The sequence below is a fragment of the Staurois parvus genome, unplaced genomic scaffold (genome assembly GCF_062004578.1).
Source record: "Staurois parvus isolate SC_StPar_1 unplaced genomic scaffold, SC_StPar_1.0 ptg000116l, whole genome shotgun sequence".
Lineage (NCBI taxonomy): Eukaryota > Metazoa > Chordata > Amphibia > Anura > Ranidae > Staurois > Staurois parvus.
Window position 1 is genome coordinate 2,176,727 of NW_028317912.1, and position 24,165 is coordinate 2,200,891.

Consider the following 24,165-nt stretch of genomic DNA (forward strand, 5'->3'; position numbering starts at 1 on the left):
TCCAGCTTTTGAGATATCTCTCCCCAAGTGAGCTGAAGTGGACTATCAAGATGCTAGGCTAACTCACTTTTGGGTTCTCAATAGCTGGGAATTGGGCTTAACTCTGGAGATGAATCTTTTTTTTTATAAGCAATAAGTTTCCCCTTTTGCATCTCATCAAGGAATGGTGACATATTGTGTGCACGCTTGATGGGGCCCTAGTTGGGGTACATTAAGATTAAGATGCTTTTTTGTGTAAGAGCAAGATTTCCTCAAGATGGTACAGCAACAGAAAGATTCACCTCTGAGTGATGTTGAAACTGGGTAATGTTTATTTAACTCAAAAGACAAAGGCAAGAATAAGCTAAAATCAAAGAAAGGGCGGAAGTAGACATCAACAGAGGTTGAACCCCTAAGGATGGTGAACTAGTCTGGTGAAGCAAGTTCTTTTGGATCTGGAAGAGACTTGAAATGAGATACTAGTGTAATCCTGTCTGCAGAGGGCATGTGCTACAGTTTCAGAATAATAGGGAGACACTAAAGCACTAGGCTACAGTACTGAATGGGCTAGGCAGTCTGTGTCCCAATGTGATAATCTGTGGTGTAAAGTTTACTGAACTGAACGACTGGAAATAACACTTTCAACTTGTGATGATCTGGATTATGGAACCCTCTCACCCAGTTTGTAGTATTTGCAGCATGAGTGGTAGTCTCTCTGTTGGAGGGGCCCCCATGTTATCTTGATCTCTCAATTAAGACACAATGCAGATGGCAGCACTACCATCCGCCTGCCTGTAGCATTGACTGTCCTGCTCATCATCGGTACCAGCGGTCTGCAGTTCCTCTTTCCTTCTTCATGAGGTGGCCTGATCCAGCCTGGATCCTCTGAATCCCTCACGGCCTTCTCCACACAAATGTCCTGCGCCTCCCACCATCTTCTTTCTTTCTGTACAGTTCATGGGCTTCTCAATAAATATTCTCCAGCTTCTTTGCCAGCTCTTATGGGAAATATAGTCTGTTTACTCCCCGTCTGAGTGCAGAAGTCCTACTACCAGAATACAAGTTCAACAAGGCTTTGCTTCAATAAAGTTTGAATAACTGAACCGTAGAACACTGCCATCTTGTGGTCAATTAACATCCTGCAATCTGTATTAGTGCAGTGTTTACATAGGCGTGCTTTACTGCATATACAGACTGATTTTACTGTTGTGGATTTAGTAACAATTTAATGCTCTTTATGCAAGCTATAGGCTCACAATCTCCTTTCTTGTTTCTTTTCCTCATATTGCTGCCTTTCTTTTTCTCTTTTCTTCCCTTTCGCTTGTCCTTCTTTTACCTGTCATCCATGTTACCTTTGTTTCTTTTTTCCCCTTTGTCTTTCTCCTATATTCTATCATTTACCTTTTGTATCTTTTTTTCTTTCTCTTCTAGCTCTTGTACCTTGTCTCTGTCCTCCAATGTTGCTCTGTTTTCCTTGTATTTTGCTTCCTATGTACAAAGAAACAAAATACAAAAATTAGAGAAGACTAAAGAGGAATTAGAAAGAAGGAAAAAAGAACAGAATGAGAGGAAGGAGCCAGATGATAATATACTGTATCTAAAGAGCCAAAGCCAGAAATGATATTTCTAAAATCCCGTGTGTTATCCGATTGCCATATTTGTAGCCTGGAAGGATATTTTTTCCCCCTTTTGAAATTGTCTAAATGGGTATTCTTTGCCTTACTCTGGATATTCAGACTAGTTACAGGCAAGCCAGATCACATGGAGCCCCAGACATCCTCATGGATGATGTGGAAGTCTCTGTGATTTATGTAAACAAAATCTTAGTATATTAGTGGATTTCTTGCCTTTACCTGGTCATTTGGTGTCTTTAATCCATGCAGAAGAATAGCTCAAGGGGACTAGCAAGGCAAGGAGCACAATGAATGGGAAGGATGAGGAAGAGAAGAAGCAGACAGAAAGAGAAAGGTAGGAGGCTATTTGGATTAAAGGAACATTACTGAAAAAAGAAAGATACCCTCCTTACCTCCTTCTTTATTACTATGCCTACGAAAAATGGCTGATTTGTAGACCTTTGTGTGACAGTACAGCAGGTAATACGGTGACAACCATGTTTCAATGAGCCCTAGGAAAGTAAAGGCGTAAAGGAAACAAAGACTATAACAATATCTGCTGGCTGGCAATTCAAAGTTTGCAGGTTTTAAAAGCAGGGTGAATAGGAAACAAGGGTATTTTGATAAAGTCATTTAGGTTAGGGGTGTTGGCAAACATAGTGAAGTGACATCCTTTTGATATAAATGTAAGGATACATAACTATAACTATAGGTCTCATAGATCAAGGTCTAGGCTGGCAGGAACATAAGAGGCAACACCAAGTTACCTGCACATAGATGTGTTGACTGTCATTGACACATACTGCTGCCAGTATGATCCTGCCTTATAAGTACCTGTACATGTATAAGTGGTATAGTGTACTGTGTACTTACGGTGATCAAGCACATAGCAATTTTCAGAGGAATAAAGGTAAAAACAAGAGGTGAGGGCAAATGTAAAAAAACACATCTTGTGGATATCTTCCATAGAACAAGGTGTTTTTTCAAGGTTTTTGCTTCCATAGCTACATAAAGTAATCAATGTGTGTGAACTCCTGCACTTCCCTTAAAGTAGTGAATATGAATTGCTAGTTGCTGCCGCTAGCACCAATCTTGTGTTCGCACATGCATAAACCAATATATATATAAAACAGTTGCTGTGCTGCTTTTTAAATTAAGTAAATCAAATTATGCAAAAATATAAATTACTACAAAAAATAATGAAATAATAATGTGCTTATGGTATTACCTCTAATTTCATGAGTACTTTAAAACAAATACATAATTTTCATAGAGTGAATCATAAGTTCTCTGAAATGGTTATGTTAACACCATGTACACAGTATACAAAAATAAAATATAGAAAATAATGTGCACAAAGTTTATGTTCACTCCAGTTCTTCAACAGTGAACTTAAATGCTCCCAACACAAAATTATACAACCCTAAACGAGTGCATTTTAATCCCTGGTTCACACTAATGCGATGCGGCACATCTCATTTGATTCGCATAGGAACCGCAAACTGATTTCAGGGTGTTGTTAAAGTGGTTGTAAAGGCTGAAGGTTTTTTACCTTCATGCATTCTATGCATGAAGATAAAAAACCTTCTGTGTGCAGCAGTGCCCCCAGCCCCCTCAATACTTACCTGTCAAGAACCGCCTGGCAGTGTCTCTAGCAGCCCACAGCACGGATTTCCTCAGGGTGCGGGGTCTAAGTCCCAGCCTGCTATTCACCAGGGCCCCTGATGGTGGGGATGGACTTGGTGCAGACTGGAACCAGGTCGCGACCCCCGAGTGCATCCGGCTGTGGTAGAGAGCACCGGCAGGGGGCTGCGGTAATGGAGTCTGATGGGAAGAGGCAGGCAGACTACTAATAGTGATCCGTGCGGGATGGAAGGATAGGTCGTCTGGGTGGGTGAAAGCGTAGTCAGGCGGGCCAGGTCAGCAACGTGCGGGCAGCGAGGTACCAGAGGAGCAGGCAGAGAATGGTCGAGGTCACAAGCCGGGTTCAGTAACTAGCGGACAGCGCGGTACAAGGGTCAGGCAGAAGGATGGTCAGGCAAGCCAAGGGTTAAGCAGGATACAATCAGAGTCACGTACAATGCAGAGGTCGGCAACGGAGTAACACAGGATCAGGTACAGGAACAAAAGACCAAACGGCAATCTGACATACCTCAATCCTTGTTTAAATAGCTCACCCTGCGCTGTCATTGGTGCCAGGCGCGCGTCCATGACCGCGAGTGCGCATGTGCGGCCATCGTGATCGCCCGGGGCCCGCTGACTGGAATGCATCGGTGTCCTGCGCATGCGCCGCCCGGCGTATCGCGGCAGGGACACCGATCCCTGACATTACCTGAGCCTCATCGCGATCCAGCGATGTGAATGACAGCCTTGGCTGTCCCAGTTCTCTGCCACCTCATTGGCTGAGACAGCAAGCAGGAGCCATTGGCTCCCCCTGCTGTCAATCACAGCCAGTCAGCCAAGAGGGGGCGGGGCCAAGCCCGTGTGTGAATAGACAGCTGCTTGCTGTGGGGGCACCTGACAGGAGGGAGGGGCCAGGAGAGCCTGCGGGGTACCCGAGAAAAGGAGGATTCAGGCTGCCCTGTGCAAAACCACTGCACACAGTAGGTAAGTATAGACATGTTTGTTATTTTCCCCAAAAAAAAAAAAATGAACCTTTAGAATCACTTTAACTTAAAATGCACACTCGAAGCGGTGTTCACACGATCGGGGTGTGATTATGATGCGGTGCAGAAGTCGCACAGAAACCGGTGCAAATTCCACACCGCATCAGTGTGAACCAGGGCTTAGGCTTCAGAGTTACTTCAAACACAATAAAGTGCCCGAGGTTCCAGTCCTGAAATAACTCAACCAATTGCAATTGTGCGTGTGCTCCACCATTGTGCTCACAATGCTCTCACCTTTCCTATATGACCCAAAACTCAATTTAGGTCATATAGTGCTTTTTTTCATGCATTCAAAACAACAGCATCTGGTCTTTGGTCTCCTTCATGCCTTCACTACCAATACCAGAATATTGAAATGTATGTTCCTTTAGGACCAAGGTCCTTTCAAGTTATCTGCTCTATATAACTCAAAGACCAGAAACAATAGGATAATAATTTAGTATTTAAAACCAACTTTCACTTTATTAAATACCGCACTTGCAATCTCTCAACAAAGCCTCACATATCAATATACTAGGTTACAACATCGAGATACCAGCTCCAGACATCACTTCTGGTTCCGCATATGACATTACACGGATCCTCCCAAGAAGGTATCTACTTACTAGAACACCTAAGCCATCCTAACTTGATGCTGACACACAATACTTTGATCTCTTCCTTTGTTCCTAAGGTTGGAAAATCTTCCAGGGCAATAAAGAACACCACTGAAGAGGATGGAGGCTCTCATTATTGCTGCCTAGGTGATCACAAACTGTCTGATTCCTCTGTGTGAATCTTAATATTGGGAGCATGGCTTGTATTTATTGGACTGTTTATGGCCACGTTTACATTTTGCCCCTCATCTTCAGTGCAACTCATATAGCTATATAATTTCCTTCAGCCCCACTCCAGATATCCCCAGGTCATGGCTCTACCTGATGGTGCACAGGCTTTGCATGGAAAAGTCCTATTTGGGCCCTACACCATGGTCTTATTTATTCCTATGGCTAATCCATTTTCATAGCGTCCCCAGCGATCCAGATGAATATGGAGCAGGCATATGAATAAACACAAAAGGCCATGGTGCAGTAGGTGCAGGGCCCAGAAAGGATTGTTTTGTCATAGGCTGTCATTGGGTAGGACTTCACAGTGATGTTCTCCAGAGCATGGTTGAAGTTTTTAGCCTATACCAGAAGGTGGGGGTACTTTAAAGGACAGCTCCCCTAGTTGTGACAGTGTGCAATTCACTAGCTGGTGTAGATAGTATCAAACAGTGGTGAATCACTGACTAAAAAGAGTATCTGTATACCAGGCAGTATTATATACTTTTTTAAAGATGGGTTTTTAGGGTGTATTTGAAGGGTTGATTGGTGCCACAGAGCACACAATGGAGAATTCCAGAGATAGAAAGAAGTAAATGAAAAATTCTAAAGGTGAGATTGTGAAAAAGTGTACTATAAATCAGGGGCGGACTGACAACTCATGGGGCCCCCAGGCAATAGTGGATCATGGGGCCCCTGTGTCCTCACCCACACTCAAAAAGCCTATGAAAAGGTACCAGGGGCATCTCATGGGGCCCCCTACTGACCCAAGTGCCCGAATGGTCAGTCCGCCCCTGCTATAAATCTAATGTCTGGTAATACAGGTCGTCATTCTTATCCACTGTGCAATGGGCTGTTTGCCAGTTCTGCTACTTAAATTAACAGACAGCCTTTAAAAAAAAATACCTTTTCTCATTTCACTTCTGCAATTAATATGTTAATCATTACTAGGGTAAATTTCCAAGCTTAGCTTTGTAAAGCTTACAGAAAAGTCTTCTCAATTATATAAATATCTTGTTGTGTTTCATTGGTGTTAACTGTCTGAATTTTGCTTATTTTGCCTGGTAAATTTAAAACTTTGAAAATACCTATTTGTCTGCTCCACAGCTGAGCTATTTCTCCTCAGTTTTCTTCTCTTCTGTCAATAAATCAAGGCTTGTTTTTCTTACAAAGACTTTTCAACACAGTACATTGCCTTCAGCAAAAGCCTAATTATAGCTACACCTTCCATTTGCTCTTGCACAGCATGAGAGCAGCCAAACTAACACCATGCAGACAAAGGTTTTTCATAGCTTTTCAAATAAAAGATGCATGTGCTCAAAAACTCTTCTACAAATCGAAGGTGTAGCTATAATGGTTACCTTTGTAACAATAGCAGGATTATCTAATTAAAATGCATATTGATTAAAAAATGTAAAAATGATAGACCAAACATGGAAACTGTATATGGGAAAAACATGATAAATTCATATTCACAGTACTGACCGTGTAACGCATATATATCTCGAATCAAGAAAGGTGGGCTTTAATGCCTAGCCACTGCACATAGATATCCAAGAGGTTATGTGCTGAGAGTGCCCTCACTGTGCACTCCTAGCAGGTTTGACTGATATATTACCAACAGCTCTCAGTCAAGGCTTTTGATTGAGATCCAGCGCAACAAACTTCTGATCATATGTGAGAATAAATCACAACAGTCACATGATACAAAAGGCCACTTAAAGGTCTGCTGGGAGGAGTCAATTCACATTATTCAATGTGTTTGCACCAAGACATCGAGGTATGAACGGGCTCCTAAAGTGAACCTGTGCCCAGACTATGTTCACTACATTATTTATATATTCTGAACAAGCAGTAAAAGCACTTTAAAACAAGTCCTTATTCATTTCTGTAGCTATAAGATTTGTGAGGCACACTGCACATGCACACACCATTTTGATGATTCATGTATATGTACCACATCCATCAACAACACCATTAGAATAAAAAATACAATGTTTTATGGAACAAAGGGGTCAAAATCTTTACCAAGTAATTATAGACTTGTTAGTTTAACTTCTATAGTTGGGAAGATGCTGGAGAGTTTAATAAAAGACCACATAGATGAGTTCTTGCTGGAAAAAATATTTTAAGCAACAGACAGCATGGATTCATGAAAAACAGAAGTTGTCAAATCTGATTTCTTTTTATGAGGAGGTGAGCAAAACCTTGGACAGGGGGATGGTGGTGAACGTGGTATACTTGGATTTTGCAAAAGGGATTGACACAGTTCCCCACACACAGCTAATGTGTAAGGTAACGTCTACAGGCTTGGAAAAATCTGTATGTAAATGGATAGAAAACTGGCTAAAAGATCGTATTCAGAGAGTAGTGGTTAATGATTCATACTCTTAATGGTCTAGGGTTGTTAGTGGTGTACCCCAAGGTTCAGTGTTGGGACCCTTACTTTTGAATATATTTATAAATGATATAGGGTCTGAGATTAAAAATACCATTTCAGTCTTTGCAGATGACACCAAGCTGTGCAGTGGAATAACGTCCTTACAGGATGTCTCCAACTTACGAGCCGACCTCAATGCACTGTTTAATTGGGCAACTATATGGCAAATGAGGTTTAATTTTGATAATCGTAAGGTTATGCACTTGGAGGCTAAGAATATGCATGCATCATACATACTAGGGGGAGTACAACTGGGGGTATCAATGGTGGAGAAGGATCTGGGAGTTCTGGTAGATCACAAGCTTAATAATTGCATGCAACGCCAAGCTGCTGTTTCTAAAGCGAGCAAAATCCTCTCGTATTAAAAGAGATATAGACTCCAGAGAGAGAGATATCACTTTACCCCAGTACAAATCATTAGTAAGACCTCACCTGGAATATGCAGTTCTGTTTTGGACACCAATTCACAAAAAGAACATTGGGGAACTGGAGAAAGTACAGAGAAGGTCCAACCAAACTGATAAGAGGCATGGAGGAGCTCAGCTATGAGGAAAGATTAGAGGTACTGAATGTATTTTCTCTTGAGAAGAGGAGATTAAGGAGGGATATGTTCAACATGTATAAATCCACCAATGGTTCATGTAGTGAAATCGGTATAGTTATTCACCTTGAGGTGATCACAAGGAGGCACTCTTTACCTCTGGAGGAAAAGAAATTTAATCACCAAATACAGAAAAGTTTCTTCACAGTACGAGCTATGAGAATGTGGAATAGACTTCCTCAAGAGTTAGTTCTGGCCAACTCAGTGAATTGCTTTAAAAAAGGCTTGGATTCTTTCTTGGATACACAGAATATAACTGGATACTAACATTTATAGGTAAAGTTGATCCAGAGAATATCCGATTGCCTCTCGGGGGATCAGGAAGGATTTTTTTCCCCTGCAAGAGCAAATTGGATCATGTTTTGCTGGGTTTTATTGCCTTCCTCTGGATCAACTGTGGGTGTAGGATTATAACTTTTTTTTTTCTTTTTTTTTTTTTTTATTGTTGAACTGGATGGACTTTTGTCTGTTTTCAGCAAGACTAACTATGTAACTATGTAAAGTTGAAAAAGTAAAATATACATATAACACAAAAGAGGATGAACCCATTCAAATGGCATAAACAACAACAGGCCTGAACAAGAAAATACAATAATTATTATTATTGTATTTTCTTGTTCAAGCCAGTTTGTTTTTTATGCCATTTGAATGGGTTCATTCTCTTTGCACTTCACCTTATTCTATTGGCGGTTTACCATACAGGACATGTGGTATTTATCCATATGTGCTTCTGTTTCAGACCATATCTTTCCTTCCTGATTAAGGCTTGTTAAGAGCTGAAACATGTTGAGGTTTCAAGGTCTCAAACTCCATCCGAAGATATTTTCCCAGATGGAACTCAACCAACGTATTTAGTAAATGATGTAAAAATACAGATTGGTCCACTTTTGTGTTATATGTATATTTTACTTTTTTAGCTTTGTTCAATAAAACATTGTAATTGTTATTCTAATGGTGTTCTTGATAGGTACCTAGAGAATCCCACCCTTCTTTTCTTTTTTCTTTTTACTAACTCACAGCTTGGTATCAGCACAGTGGTCCTTGGACATACTGTCCCTCTGCCTACAGTGGCTGGTCACAGAAGGCTTATCCCTTTCTGCTCTTCCATACAGATTGCAAGTACACTTTTTGGGATATACCTCACTACACATAGCTGATCAAAGGTGCAAGAGGAATTTCACAGCCGGTTTTGCTATCTCAAACTCAGCTAATATCTTAGGGGATGAAGGGGGTCAGTAACTTCCTCCCAGAAGTTAAAATTTCTAGGACTCCCTAGCAACGTATGGTGCACCCCTCTCCTCATGTTTATCTAGAAAGGAGATCCTCAGCCACAAGAGAGTGATACCCCATCTGATTCCTAAGGTTCATTACTGGTGAAGACCCAATCTGCTGACATCTCTCCCAAGCTTCAAGATACAAATTCTACGCTTATTGATGGAGCATGCACGTGCCTTGCCTTCTCAGCCTGGCCAAAGTTCACCAGCCTAGGTTCAATAAAGATGCCTGGGGTGCCAAAACCTTCCCTGTACCCTTGCTCTCAAAGCCTGTTTTACATGGTGACTGGCCTCATCCTCAAAACAAATTGAGTGCCTCCAAAGCATTTTGCACTGCAGTATCCCTCTTGAGCAGGAGTTCCTAAAGAAATGGATAGTCCCAGTTGTGGACCCTCCCATTTCCTGTCTTAACAAAACCCTTCCTGTTGCGGAAGTCCCCGTTTTAAAGGAACCTGTAGACAAAAGGTTAGAAGCCCTCTCTTGCAACCGTGTTAGTTTTCCAGATTTTAGCTGTCTGTTTCAAAACATGGCTTGGGACCCTGGTTCTATTTTGATGGATTCATCTATACTCCATCATCTGGAGATTTTGCCTGTAGCCATGTGCTACTGTGTTCATGGATATGTTTTGCTAAATTTCCAGGATGAGCTTGTTTCTGGTACATATGCGAAGGATCCTTTGTCTGAAGTATAGATCTGCAGAATTTCAGTGCAAGAAGTTCCTAGTGTAGATGATCGTTGACAGGTAATGTCTCTTTGGTGACTTCTGGGACACCTACCCCAGAAAAAAAGCCAAAGCTTCTACAGGTAAGCCTTCATTTACTAAGGTGAAGAAGAGATCCTTTTATTTCTCTGGGTCCAAGTTCAAGCCTGGAATGCAGTTCCGCCATAAGACCTGGACCTCCAAACCCACAAATCCTGGAACAAGCTCTCCTCCCAAGGAGGGGGCTTCCAACTTCTCAGATAAGGGGACACCTTTCAGCCTTCATGGCCATCCCAGGACATCTCAGACACTTGGTTTCAGAACATTATGTCCAGGGACAACAAACTAGAGTTTCAGTATCTGCCTCCACCTCGCATCATACTGTAACATTTGCTAGCCTCCCCGCAAGGGTGGGCAGATTCCCACTCTGCTTTTTAGCAACTCTTTTCTCAGGGTGTCATAGTCCCTGAGGAGGAAAGGTTCCAGGGTTTTTATTCAAACCTATTCATGTCTTCAGGGCAAATGGAGGCATTCACCCCATTCTGGATCTAAAGATCCTCAACAGATTTTTTTGTCTTTTTATTCCAGGTCTGTCATCTTTTCCCTTCAACCAGGGGAATTTCAGCCTCTGTAGACATCAAGGATGCTAATATGCACATCCCCATTTTCCCAACACAATAATACCAGAATTTTACTTTTCCCACCCAACTTGCCAATTTGTTGACCTTTCCTTTGGCTTTTCCACAGCGCCTTGGGTTTTCAGCAAGATGCTAATGCGTGTTTGAGCTCTACTTTGCAGTCAGGGCATCCCCAATGTGGGATACTTGGATGACATTCTGCTAAAGGAAAAATTGGTCCACACTCTGTCAGACAATCTCCAACAGACAATGCAGAATCTGCAGACTTTTGGATGGATACTATATCTCCAGAAATAGGCACTGAAGACAACTCATCAATGGCAAGGTACTCCCCATGTTGAGGTCATGTGGCCTGATATTGTTCAGGAGGAGGGGGGGACATGCTTGTCCCCTTTCCCTTTCTAAACTGCCAGGCTACATGCTTGGAGAGTCTGGGGTGGATTTTTCGGGGGACTTCACAATTTTCTTGGTTTTTGAGTGAGGTTCCCACTCACAAGCCTATTATTAGGAACACCTGTTTATTAATGCAATTAGCTATTCAGCCAATCATGTGGCAGCAGTGCAATGCATGAATTCATGTAGATATAGGTAAAAAAAACTTCAGTTAAAGTGGGTTTAAACCTCTGAAGTGAAAAATGAACAAAGCACATCTTTCTATATTGTGTACTTGCCTCAATCTGTAGTACTTAATGTGGTTTATCTTTGTACTGTCCTCCCTCTGCTATCTGCATGAGTCACTTTTCACAGGTTTTGCCAACACCACCGTATCCCAAAAGATGGCCTCAACCTTCCTTGAGCACACAGAAGGCGATTGACAGTCTCAGTTGTGCATGTTTCCCTATGAGACCATGTAGAGTGGGGTGTATCCATTTCCTCCACTCGGGTCTCACATTACACTCTGATGCATGCTGTATGCTCTGCAGTGTGTTACATCAGATCACATTCATCTCATAACGGGTGGGTGGCGAGAGGACTGTGCACAACATATCAAACTTTGAGACAGATGGGCTACAACAGCAAAAGACCTCACTAAGTTCCATTCCTGTCTGCCTAGAACAGAAAGCTGAGCCTGCAGTGGGCACCTTTAGGATGTGGTAGAATGGGAGAAATTGTTTGAAGCTGCTTGCTGTAACCATATCTCTCATATATATATATATATATATACAGTATATAATGTTTGCAGTAGCATATGGAATTGTTGGTAAATGTGTGCCCTATAGTAATTGGTTGTTCCCTGACTTGTGCAACATTGGCTAGGATTCCCCAAATTAAGACCTTATGCTTGGCTATCATTATTTAGCTAGATTATCCTGTTGTAAATCATAAGTGTAAGCACCTTGCACATAGTCATTGTACTTTGCAGTATCCAACAGTGTAGTATTAAATCACTTCATCTAAAGTGACACCTAATTTCACTACATTAGCAAGGCGTTGACGCCAAATGAAATGAAATAAATAAATCTTCAAATAAACCGGGCTTAAATGGAAAGTTTGCAAACTGATCTTGCTTGCAAACTCCATTGATATCTGAAGGTGATATATTAATATTGGAAGTAACAGAAAAACAATGTGCCCTTGATAGCACAGATAAACAGCTTTTTAATAATTAATAAAAAAGAATAAATGTTCTTACAAAGATGTGACTTGATCATCGCATATCTGCAAGCCAAAAAACGTGGCAGGAGGTGCTTGATAGAGGGGCTTTCTGTCCCCTGAAACATTGTACACTTTTCTCCTCTTGTTTGTCAGCTTGGTATCTGGCTTTCTCTACATCTCTTTTATAAGCATGGGTAAATGTTATCATTTGAAGTAATTGACTTGGTTCTAGTCTTGGTGTCAGGAATGGACTTGCCAATGGTGGTGGGACTCACCTGCCTTGTGGGCTGCAGTACCAGGGCTGGCCAGCGGGTGCTCTCAGCAACCAGAAGCTCACTCCTGCAGTCGGCCATCACCTGAGGCTGATTGCAGGAGGTGTATTTAAGGAATGGCCAGACCTGCAGTCAGTGCCTTGGTGTATGTTTCCCATGAGCCCTTGTACCTGCATCCTGTCTGCTTCCTGCCTGATTTCTGATTCTGCTTGATCCTGACCCTGAATGAACTTCGCCTGTCCTGACTTCGGCTATTCCTGACCACTCTCCAGCCTGCTCCTTTGGTACCTTGTCTGCCTGATTGTTCCTGACCCGGCCCGTCTGACTACTCTCTACCTACTCCCTTGTGTCTTGTCTGCCTGATGATTCCTGACCCGGCCCGCCTGACCACTCCACCTCACCAGCCCTGACTGCTCGTATCCGTGTACATTCCGTTATCAGTTGGAGGTTTGGTTTTGTTATATTGTGCATTATATTTGCGTATAACCCTTAATAAATTATATTGTTACACCATACTTGAGCCTGCGTTTCCCTGTGTCAGTTCACGCATCTCTGGTCTTACCGGGAGCCCTGACACTTGGTTGGGATTGGCAATGTGGCAAGTGTTTACTGTTATTATAATTATTGTAATTTCAATATGTAACCATTCTTTGGCACAGCAAAACTATATCCTGGATATTGGGATAATATTTATTATGCCCCTATTTTGTGCAAAATCCTGGTATACTCCTGTCAGTCTAGCCTGACCCTATACCTGCTCACTTGTATGTCTGCACTCTACTCAGTTTCCTGTTGCTGCTTTGTTCTGGATTTCTGTTATAAAGGCCCTTTACCCTGGGAGTTCCCAAATCCCTATGATAAGGCCAGCAGTCTTTTGCTGCCTGTGGTACTAAGCACAAGCCTCTTTAATTCCTCATCTTATCCATAGCATTGGCTGTTTCTTTTTGGATTAACATTTCCTACAACATGTGGCATAGAAACCTTAAAGAGGCACTGACATTAACTTAAAATATGTCAGGTAAAAGCATGAATAAAGTACTTTAAATGCTTACTTGTGACCAATTTCCTTTCCATAAATGTGTTTTATTCACATGCAATGTGCCATTGAACTTGCTGGTAACTTTGACTTCTCCAGAAAAAGTCAATTGCCTAGAACAGTCCTCTACCTCCTTGCAAATCATAGTTCTCTCCTTCTTCTGGCAGAGTCTAATTACCATCTTTGCTGGCCTGACTTTTCTTCTTTTACCGTTACATCTTTATATAGCCTTTCATGTAGCAGCCTGAAGAGGAGCAAAGGAGAATACTATAGAACAGCCTTTCTCAACCAGGGTGCCTTCAGGCTTTTTCAGGGGTGCCTTTGCAAAATGCTTAAAAACTGGCCAAAAATTGTATACAAGCCAGCAGGTGGGTCAAGTCTGCCTTTTAGTTACACAAAGCCATAAGTTTTCATTGTGCACTTTTACAATCTGTCAGCTGCCAGCATCCTAACAAAAAATTACATAATTAGTTGAAAAGGAGGACGTCGGACATCTGCACAGCATCCTTGTTTGCCTCTCTCCTTCAGCAGTGGGGTCACATTAGTAGAGTGGGGGAGAGAAACTTAGAGAGAAACATTGGAATACTAGTCACTACCAGTTTGGAAAGAAATATTTGCTTTGGAAGAATAAATCACCTCTAACGTTGGGTGTTCTACCTGTGTGGATGTTGCTGCATTATGTAAAACTATTAGAATAGTTTTTTTACATTTTAGAATGGGGCGCCTTGAGTTTATTGAGAATGTTAAAGGGTGCCTTGAGATTGTCCATAATTTATAAAATACATTAAAAGGAGACGTATAGCCACAGCTCGTTTGGCTGTACTTCTCCTGTGGATCACAGGAGTGCAGTTCGTTCTGCACTCCTGTGACCCATTTTCAGCAGGCTAAAGTCCCCTGACGGCTGACGTCACTCGGCTGTCCATGTTGGGGAAAGATTGCAACCATATGGTTGGGATCCATCCAGGAGTCTGGCCCGTCACCTGGCTCGGTCTCTCGGCGATCTGCTGAGAGTCTGAGCCAGCCGCTCCTGCCCCCACAGTCCAGTCCAGCACAGTCCAGTGCTCCAGTGAGTGCTGGGGGGGGGGACAGAGGAGACAGCGATGACCAGGGGTGGACTGAAAACTCATGGGGCCCCCGGGCAATAGGGGATCATGGGGCCCCTGTGTCCTTGCCCACACTCAAAAAAAGCCTATAAAAAAGGTACCAAGGGCATCTCATGGGGCCCCCTACTGACCCCGGGCCCTCGGGCAGTGCCCGAGTTTCCAAATGGTCAGTCCGCCCCTGGCGATGACTGACAGTCATCAACCCTCTGCTCAGAGCGGCTGGGAGAACTGAGCAATCAGTGGTGTTTGATTGCTCGTTTCTCAGCCTTAGAACCAGTGGGGGGCAGATGCAACATTTGACCAATGCTGCATCCACCTAGGTAAGTATGATTTTAAAATAAAAAATGTTCCCATACTGCTCTTTTAAATGTACATATAATCATATAGGAAGGTTGTTATTAATGATAATGGAGTGACAACAGGGTTCTTTTAATTTGAGCTAAACCTTCTCCAATATCTTGTTATTTTTTCTGAAGCTTTCTTAATAGAAAACTCAACAAATGAATCAAAGTATGCTATATCAGATTTATTACACCTGGCTGTAAGCATATCTGTATTAATGATGACAGTGAGAGTCCTAGCACATGACTAAACATGCTGCCCACCAATGAAACATTTTTGGTTCATATCAACACAGCAAAGAAGCATAAGCCAAAGTCTATGAAGTCAACTTGCTCAAACTTGTTCAGTGCTTGCATGAGTCTTAATGTTACACTGAATCCCACTATGGCTGTTCTACTCATTAGAAAAAAAATCAGCCAACAAGGATGTGATTATACAGTTGTGGCCAAAATTATTCAACCCCCACTGAAATTGAGTGTTTTGGCCAGTTTGACATTGCTTTTGATCATTCAGTCATCTTGCTTACATTTACATTAAAGAGGCACTTGTAGGTCAGACAAATATAACATAACAGTTATAATGAAATAACCACAAATGTCTTTTCTGTGCTCACAGCATTATCAGTTTTATTCAACCCCCAAGTGACATTCAATCTTAGTACTTAGTACAGCATCCTTTTACAGTTATAACAGCTTTTAAACGTGAAGCATAGCTTGACACAAGTGTCTTGCAGCGATCTACGGGTATCTTCGCCCATTCTTCATGGGCAAAGGCCTCCAGTTCAGTCACATTCTTAGGCTTGCGCACTGCAACTGCTTTCTTTAAGTCCCACCAGAGGTTCTCAATCGGATTTAAGTCTGGTGACTGCGATGGCCACTCCAAAATGTTCCAGCCTTTCCTCTGCAACCATGCTCTAGTGGACTTGGAGGTATGCTTGGGATCATTGTCCTGTTGAAAGGTCCAACGTCTCCCAAGCCTCAGGTGTGTGACGGACTGCATCACGTTTCCATCCAATATCTCCTGGTACTGAAGAGAATTCATGGTACCTTGCACACGCTGAAGCTTCCCTGTACCTGCAGAAGCAAAACAGCCCCAAAGCATGATTGACCCTCCACCATGCTTCACAGTAGGCAAGGTGTTCTTTTCATCATAGGCCTTGTTCTTCCTCCTCCAAACATAGCGTTGATCCATGGGCCCAAACAGTTCTAATTTTGTTTCATCAGTCCACAGAACACTATCCCACAACTTTTGTGGTTTGTCCACATGGCTTTTGGCATACTGCAGTCGACTCTTCTTATTCTTTGGAGACAGCAAGGGGGTACGCCTGGGAGTTCTGGCACGGAGGCCTTCATTACGCAGTGTGCGTCTTATTGTCTGGGCTGAAACTTCTGTACCCACATCTGACAAATCTTTTCTCAGTTCCTCAGCAGTCACACGGGGACTTCTCTCCACTCTACGCTTCAGGTAGCGCACAGCAGTCGAAGTCAGCATCTTCTTTCTGCCACGACCAGGTAGCGTTTCAACAGTGCCCTTTGCCTTGAATTTGCGAATGATGCTTCCTAAGGTGTCTCTTGGTATGTTTAACATCTTTGCAATCTTCTTATAGCCATTGCCCTTCCTGTGAAGAGAAATCACCTCTTCTCTTGTCTTCCTGGACCATTCTCTTGCCTTCACCATGTTTGTAACCACACCAGTAAATGTCTAGAAGGAGCTGAGTATCACAGTCATTTTAAAGCTGCCTAATTGGTGCTTATTATGCTTGATTGCTGCTCGGTGACATCCACAGGTGTTTTCAATACCTGATGGAAAGCACCTGTATGAACCTCTGTTCTTCAGAGTGGTAGTCTTTAAGGGGTTGAATAATTGTGGCAATGAAGAAACCACATAAGAACCATTTACTACTGTATTACATAAACAATTGATGTCATTTTAGTTGCATTTGGGTAGTTACAACGTCCTTGTAGGATTTGATTCTGAATACAATTCCAAATGTACACTATAGTCCCTAAACCCCTTTACAGCATTGGGGGTTGAATAATTTTGGCCACAACTGTATATACAGCTAGATCTACTGTAGCACGACACTGTAATTGCATTTATATAACAAATGTGTATAGCGCTGACAAACTTTGTAAGATGTATGTCAATTCCTGACTCCAAAGAAGCTTCCTTACTACAGTTCAGGGGCGGACTGACAACTCATGGGGCCCCTGGGCAATAGGGGATCATGGGGCCCCTGTGTCCTTGCCCAAACTCCAAAAAACCTATGAAAAAGGTACCAGGAGCATCTCATGGGGCCTCCTACTGACCCCGGGCCCTCGGGCAGTGCCCGAGTTTCCAAATGGTCAGTCCTCCCCTTCTACAGTTATGCAGATATAGACAAAGACAAGGTCCAGACTGGAAAGCTCCATGCAGAAAGTGAATCAATGACCCCAGTAAGCAATAACCATCATTCTGACTAATGACATTGTTTTGACTATGCAAATAACTTTGACTAAATGATTGCACTCATTTTCAAATATTATTTATTGCAAGCCTTTCGTGTATTTTCAGCTGACAAGGTGGTCTACTCTGACAAAGGATTTGTCCTTAAACAGAGTTTGCCAGATTTGATTGAAGGTAAAGATATGCCTGCTATTAGTGCAAATTGCAATTTATAAATACGTATTTGATTTACTGAAGGTCTGGTGAGAGTCATCTGACCCAGGCAGATTGGGTGATGTTCGTATGACTATGGAAAACCCAATCTATCAACCATCCTCTATCTAGGGGAACCTGGATAGATTAACTACTTGCCTACTGGGCACTTATACCCCCTTCCTTACCAGGCAATTTTCAGCTTTCAGCGCTGTTGCACTTTGAATGACAATAGCGCGGTTATGCAAAATTATATCCATATGAAATGTTTATCATTTTTTTCTCACAAATAGAGCTTTCTTTTGGTGGTATTTAATCATCACTGAGTGTTTTACTTTTTGCGCTATAAACAAAAAAAGAGCAAACATTTTGAAAAAAAAAAAGTTTCTTTGTTTCTATTATAAGATTTTGAAAATAGGTAATTTTTCTCCTTCACTGATGTGCGTTGATGATGCTGCACTGATAGGCAGCACTGATGGGCACTGATAGGTGGCACTAATGAGGTGGCACTAATAGGTAGCACTGATGAGCTAGCACTGATGATGGGTACTGATAGTCGGCACTGATAGGCAGCACTGACTGGTGCAACTGCTGGGCACTGACAGGTGGCACTGTTGGGCACTGACTGGCGGCACTGCTGGGCAGCATTGCTGGGTGGCACTGACTGGCAGCACTGCTGGGCACAGGTGAGTGGCACTGCTGGACACAGGAGGGTGGCACTGCTGTGCACTTGTGGGCGGCACTGCTGGACACTTGTGGGCAGAACTGGTGGGTATTTGTGGGTGGAACTGGTGGGTGGCACTGCTGGGTACCGATCATCAGGGCACTGATCATCAGTGCCCTGATGATCGGTGCCTATCCCTGCTTTGACAACTGCCTCTTCTCGGCAGTACTTTCCTCACGCTCTGACAGCATGAGAAAAGTGCAGCCGAGAACCGGAAATTGCATTTCCCGGTGATCAGTGTGTCATTGGACACGGCTGATCACGTGGTAAAAGGCTGCTGTGGTTGGCCTTTTACCACATCACATGATCAGCTATGGACACAGCAATCACACAGATCACCGGGAGCAATCCCCCTGGGGGCGCGCTGCAGAGCGCGTTCTGGGAGAACATCATATCCCAGAACTGGCCGGCCACGGTGCAGCCGTCATTCGCTATCTGCGGTCGGCAACTAGTTAAAAGAAATCTTAGGGCCCATTCAGACTTATCCAGTTCGATGGGACCTGCTATGTTTTACATTAAAGTGGTTGTAAACCTCATGCAAGAAATGTGAACAAAGTACATAATTCTTTACTGTGTACTTGTCTCTATCCAAAGCTCTGAATGTGATTCCTCTCTGCTGCCTTATTCCTATGTTATATGCATGAGTCAATTCTGAGAGATTTTTCTCACTCTGAGAAATAATTGGAGATGGGGAGGAGAGCTCCAGTACACAACCTGTGATTGACAGCCACAGCTGAGCATGTGCCCCAAGTACTGTGAGGAGGGTAGCATGTCCTTTCCCTCCAATCAGGGCTCATAGCTCCTCAATGGGTTCTGCAGTGTGAGACATCAGATCACCCCCCTCCCCTTTTTTTTTAGAGCTGAGGAATGCTGTATATATTGTGTGTTTTGGAAGACTAGAAAATAGATTGCTGTATATAAAGAGGTACAATTTTTGTAGGAAGATTTGTTTCAGCTTTTTGTATCACCTGATATTAGTCACTTCACTGGGTTTGTGTAAGGGTTTACTACCAATTTAACGTATATTGAGTTAAGGCAGCCCATTCATTTGAATAGGCTGCCAAAACATCTTAACAGACCTACCACAAAACTAGCACCATTGTTTTTACACAGTGCACCCCAAAATAAAGTAGTATATTACCATGAATTGCAGTGCACTGCAACAGAGGTGTGTTGGTGTAGCCTTTTGGGGTGCTATTTAAATGTGTGTTACCATGCCTTATTACACACAAGACATAGGTCTGAATGGGCCCCCTGTCATTCCCTTGTAAAATAAGAGGCTCTGGCATTGTCTTCAGATGCCACTCATCTTTCTTGCTCTCCACACTTCAGTCACTTTAACACAAACATTCCACTTAGGTAAATGCTTGTGTCGATGATGACATTGCATGGTGTGAGTGCCATGAGGATGAGCGTGGTTTCACTGTTAACACACATTTGACTACCTTTTAGGAATCTATGGAAACTATGAAGCTTTTTTCATGGTTAATTTACTAAGCATATACAAACTCAAAAGTCTCCACTGGACTTACTCCACCATATACTGTATACACACATTTCCCCAAGTTCTGACACAGGATTAAGACCCAAGACTAATGACAAAATCTTCATCATGTCAGTACAGAAAGTAACTAAAGACAGCAGAGCTAGGACATTTATCTTCCTATAAGCCTCTGACAGCCAAGATAAACCCTTCAGTCATGTGTTAGGAAGAAAGTGGACCATTTCATGACCAGCACATAGAGAAAGTACAAACTTTATCTCCATCTTCCACTCTTGTATCTGACCAGTGGGCCATAATAAACTACATCAACAGGATGATGGACTGATTAGCACATTCTCCGGAGTGTATGCGTGCTGCCAAATAGTTGATCTTTATCCAGCTAGGCCTCCTTCAAAACAAGGTTATCTCAAAGAGATTCAGTGCAGCAAAAACAATTTACCAGGAGCAAAAATCTTATGCTTTCAAATTGTTATTTTAATGCTTCAATGGAAGTCAGGAAAAATGTTGTGTTTGCATTGCTGCAGAAGCCTATGAAAAAGGTACCAGGGGCATCTCATGGGGCCCCCTACTGACCCCGGCCCTCGGGCAGTGCCCCAGTTTCCAAATGGTCAGTCCGCCCCTGTACAGACAGAAAGACAGATAGATAGATAGATAGATAGATAGATAGATAGATAGATAGATAGATAGATATGGCAAAAAATGATAAGGCATAGGATCTAGCTATATTTATCCATCTAATATCTGTCCAATTACAAGTTGTCAAGAAGAAACCGACATATTACAAGACCCTGTCACCAGACCATTCATTTGAACAACAATCTTTCCATAAAATTATATTGCAGTTAACAAATATATGCACATTTTTTGATGCATTTGTTTTCTGTGTTTTTTTTTTTTTTTTTTTTAGTTATTTGTTTTACTTTCTCCTGATGATCCTGCGGGTTACACTTTTCTTGTCCTAATATAAATTGCTCACTCACAGTACTGTATCTATGGAGGAATAGCATTGTTACCTTCTGCCTGAAATTTCAAAACGTTCTGCTAAAATGACAATTCCCACAATGCTAATTTCAGGTGCCATTCATTTTAATCGCACCTAAAAACTCGGTGTGGTTTGTAGTCGTGGCAAACCTCATCGCTCATACCTTGTCACTCAAAAAAAGCTCCTGCCCCTTTTTGGGTGACAAGCTTCATGCCATGCTGTGATTGCAGTGCCATTTATTGTGCGACAATCGCGGCAGAACCGCAACATGTTTTTAGGTGCCATTAAAATAAATGGCACATGAAATTCGTGTTGTGCAATTTGTCATTTTAGCAGAGCGTATTGAAATCGTGGGCACCATTGCAGCGATTCTGCTTGCTATTCAAAATGTCCATATGTGAAGAGTCTAAAGGTTTTTTACCTTAATGCATTTTCTGCACTAAGTTAAAAAACCCTTTAGGTGTAATCCTCTCCTGCCCCCTTAAATACCTGAGCTCAATCTCGATCCAGCGCTGCTCTCTTTCTCCCTCCTCATTGGTTCCTGCTGCTGTCAGTCAAATCTAATGATGGGAGAGCAGGGAATGGGGTGATCATCACTGTGTGTCTCAAGAGATGCACACAGTGCGGCTCAGGGTCGAGCACACAGAAGTATCCCCCCTAACAAGCAGCTTGCTGAGGGGCACTAGGAAGGCAGGAGGAACGCTAGTGTGGGACCCCAGAAAAGGAGGATTGGGGCAAAACCATTGCACAGAGCAGGTAGGTATGAGATGGTTTTTATTTAAGAAACAAAGATCCGTTACAATCACTTTAAAGTCCACCAAAAAAGACATATCCATTTAGACTATCATGTGTAAAGGGTAATGCAGTAATTTCCTTCCAGAATGAATGGCATTGTCACCCTGTTGCAGGAGTTGATCAATTCACCAATCTGTTGGCATGATCAACTGGCAATAAAACTATCATAAGGGGAGTCAGAAAAACAAAGTTTCTGTATTAATGCTATTGACAGCCTGCATCATATATGTCATATTTACTTTTGCCCATTCCTCCACTTTAATGATGAACTCCGGGATGGAGATTAAGCCCCGGTTCACACTAATGTGGCTTTACAGTCATGCGACTTTAACGTCCAACTATGCTGTTTCTACGTTCTTGCGACTTGCTGCCACTTCAGTCAACTTCAATCAAACAGCTTAACAGCTCAATGCAAGTAGCAAGTAAGTGGCACAAAAGTAGTGCAAGAACTTTTTTTAAATGCACTGCAACTTGAGTCGCAGCTATTAGAACAGGGCCATAGACATACATTGGATGCGACTTGTCATATGACTTTGAAGCCACATCCAATTGGTGTGAACTAGGACTAAATCTGTAGCCCTGTGTAGTTCGATAAGCAACACTGATGATGTGATTTTGAATAAAATTGCACATTTTGTATAAACCCCACTGTTTTATTAATCTGTGACATCATCTATTTACATGGCCCCTTCCTTAATCCCCAGGCAGTGGGAGGAGGTAAATCAGAAGCAGCAACATCACTTCCTGCCAGTGTTTGTCACCACTGCAGCAAGCAGCAACATAATGACGTCACACCTTGCTTTACAAAGTGGGGAATGTAGAAGACCGTTGGCTGGGGACATAAAAGGTATAGCGGTGACTGGTCCTCAGTTAATGCCCAGTGTACTTTATCTGTAGCAAATGTAAACTGAAATAGTCTTTTGCCCTCAACAAAGTTCAGTTGTCATATTAAATTTATTTCTGCTGCACGCAGGGAGAAAATTTGTTTGTAGCACTTTTCCTAGCAGTGTTCTTCTTTAATAAACATCTGGGCACTGATGTCATAGGCAGGGAATACTCTAAAGACTTGTCCACATGCATTTATCAAATAAAGTGCACCCTGAGGAATAACCCAGATTAATCATTGTCTGTTATCTTGTGCCGCTTGACATGTGAAAGCTTGTGCCATGTTATTAAACAAGAGATTCCTATCTCAGAGAAGGGGATATTCTACTATAATTGCTCCTGAAGGTACCCACTAAATAACTGTGTGACAACACAATATAGTCATTCCACAAGGGAAGTAAGAAAATTGATTCCACATGGCATGGGTACCCAGTCACTATTATTCCAGATAATGAATGATAGCATTGATATCTCCTGTGGCAGCAGTGCTAGAATTCAGCAGTTGCTGTAAAATGTAGGTACCACAGGAAGCTTTTCTACTGTCAAGTGGTGCAAGTTACATACCTATATACAGTATACTGTATATGTAAAGCACTGCTTAAATTGTCAGCGCTATGTAAACACATGTAATTAAAAATAAATATATATACTGTACAAAAAAGAGCATTGTCTTTATTAAACAGTGCACCAAATAAATATGTTATATATCCTTAAAAAATTAAAATGATTAATAATCATTAGAAGTAGAATTACATTGGAAGAAGGCAGAAACCATTGAGTACTGTCCGTGATACTTTTTTTATTTGCACTAACATACAATTTTGAGGACAAGCTTTCGGGGAGTGTCCCCTTCTTCAAGGTCCAAGCAGTACTGAACACAAAGTTTTAGCAGAATGTTAGAAGAGATGTAGGGGATGGAAAAAAAGAAAAGAAAAAAGAGAACAGAGATAAGACACAGCAAAAGCAAAGTCTGGGGGGGGGAGGGGGAGACAACACTCACAGAGGCAGTGATGCTTGTGGTGATAGTCATAAAAGTGTTGGATAATGAGTGAGGAATCCCATGTCCAAATTCAGGCCGTTATCTCTTGTGTCAAATAGAATTATCATTCTTAGTTCAAAAGTTTTTCTTTCCTGAATGGATTTGAAATTTCCTTTAAGAACTAAAATATTGAGGTCTTCCATTGTGTGGCCTGGTTGTGTGAAGTGATGTCCCACAGGTGTGCAGAGGTCATCTTCTTTATGTTCCTTGATGGTATGTCTGTGCAAATTCATCCTTGTTTGCAACTTCTGTCCTGTTTCGCCAACCTAAGATCCTTTGCTACATTTTCTGCACTGGATAAGGTACGCAACATTACTGGAGGTGCAGCTGTATGAAGCGGAGATATTAAAGATCCCTTTTGAGTGTCTGACACTTTTTGATGGATTGATTTGGTTGCACAGTTTGCAGTGTATTTTATTGCAGGGTTTGCTTCCATTATTTGTGACATCATAATCAGAAGGAAGTTTCCTACTGATTAGTTTATTTCTGAGGTTGGGGGGGGGGTTGCCTGAAGGCCAGTATTGGTGGTTGCTGTA

The 24,165-nt window shown here is 42.2% G+C and overlaps 1 long non-coding RNA gene across 1 annotated transcript; it reads right to left on the reverse strand.

Moving 5' to 3' along the window:
• Positions 1–288: 288 nt before the first annotated feature.
• On the reverse strand, positions 289–2,106 carry LOC149467280 (uncharacterized). Its single transcript, XR_016311973.1, has 2 exons — positions 2,006–2,106; positions 289–1,467 (listed from the first exon to the last, which is right to left on the reverse strand). It is a non-coding gene; the product is annotated as an uncharacterized LOC149467280 (long non-coding RNA).
• Positions 2,107–24,165: the final 22,059 nt, after the last annotated feature.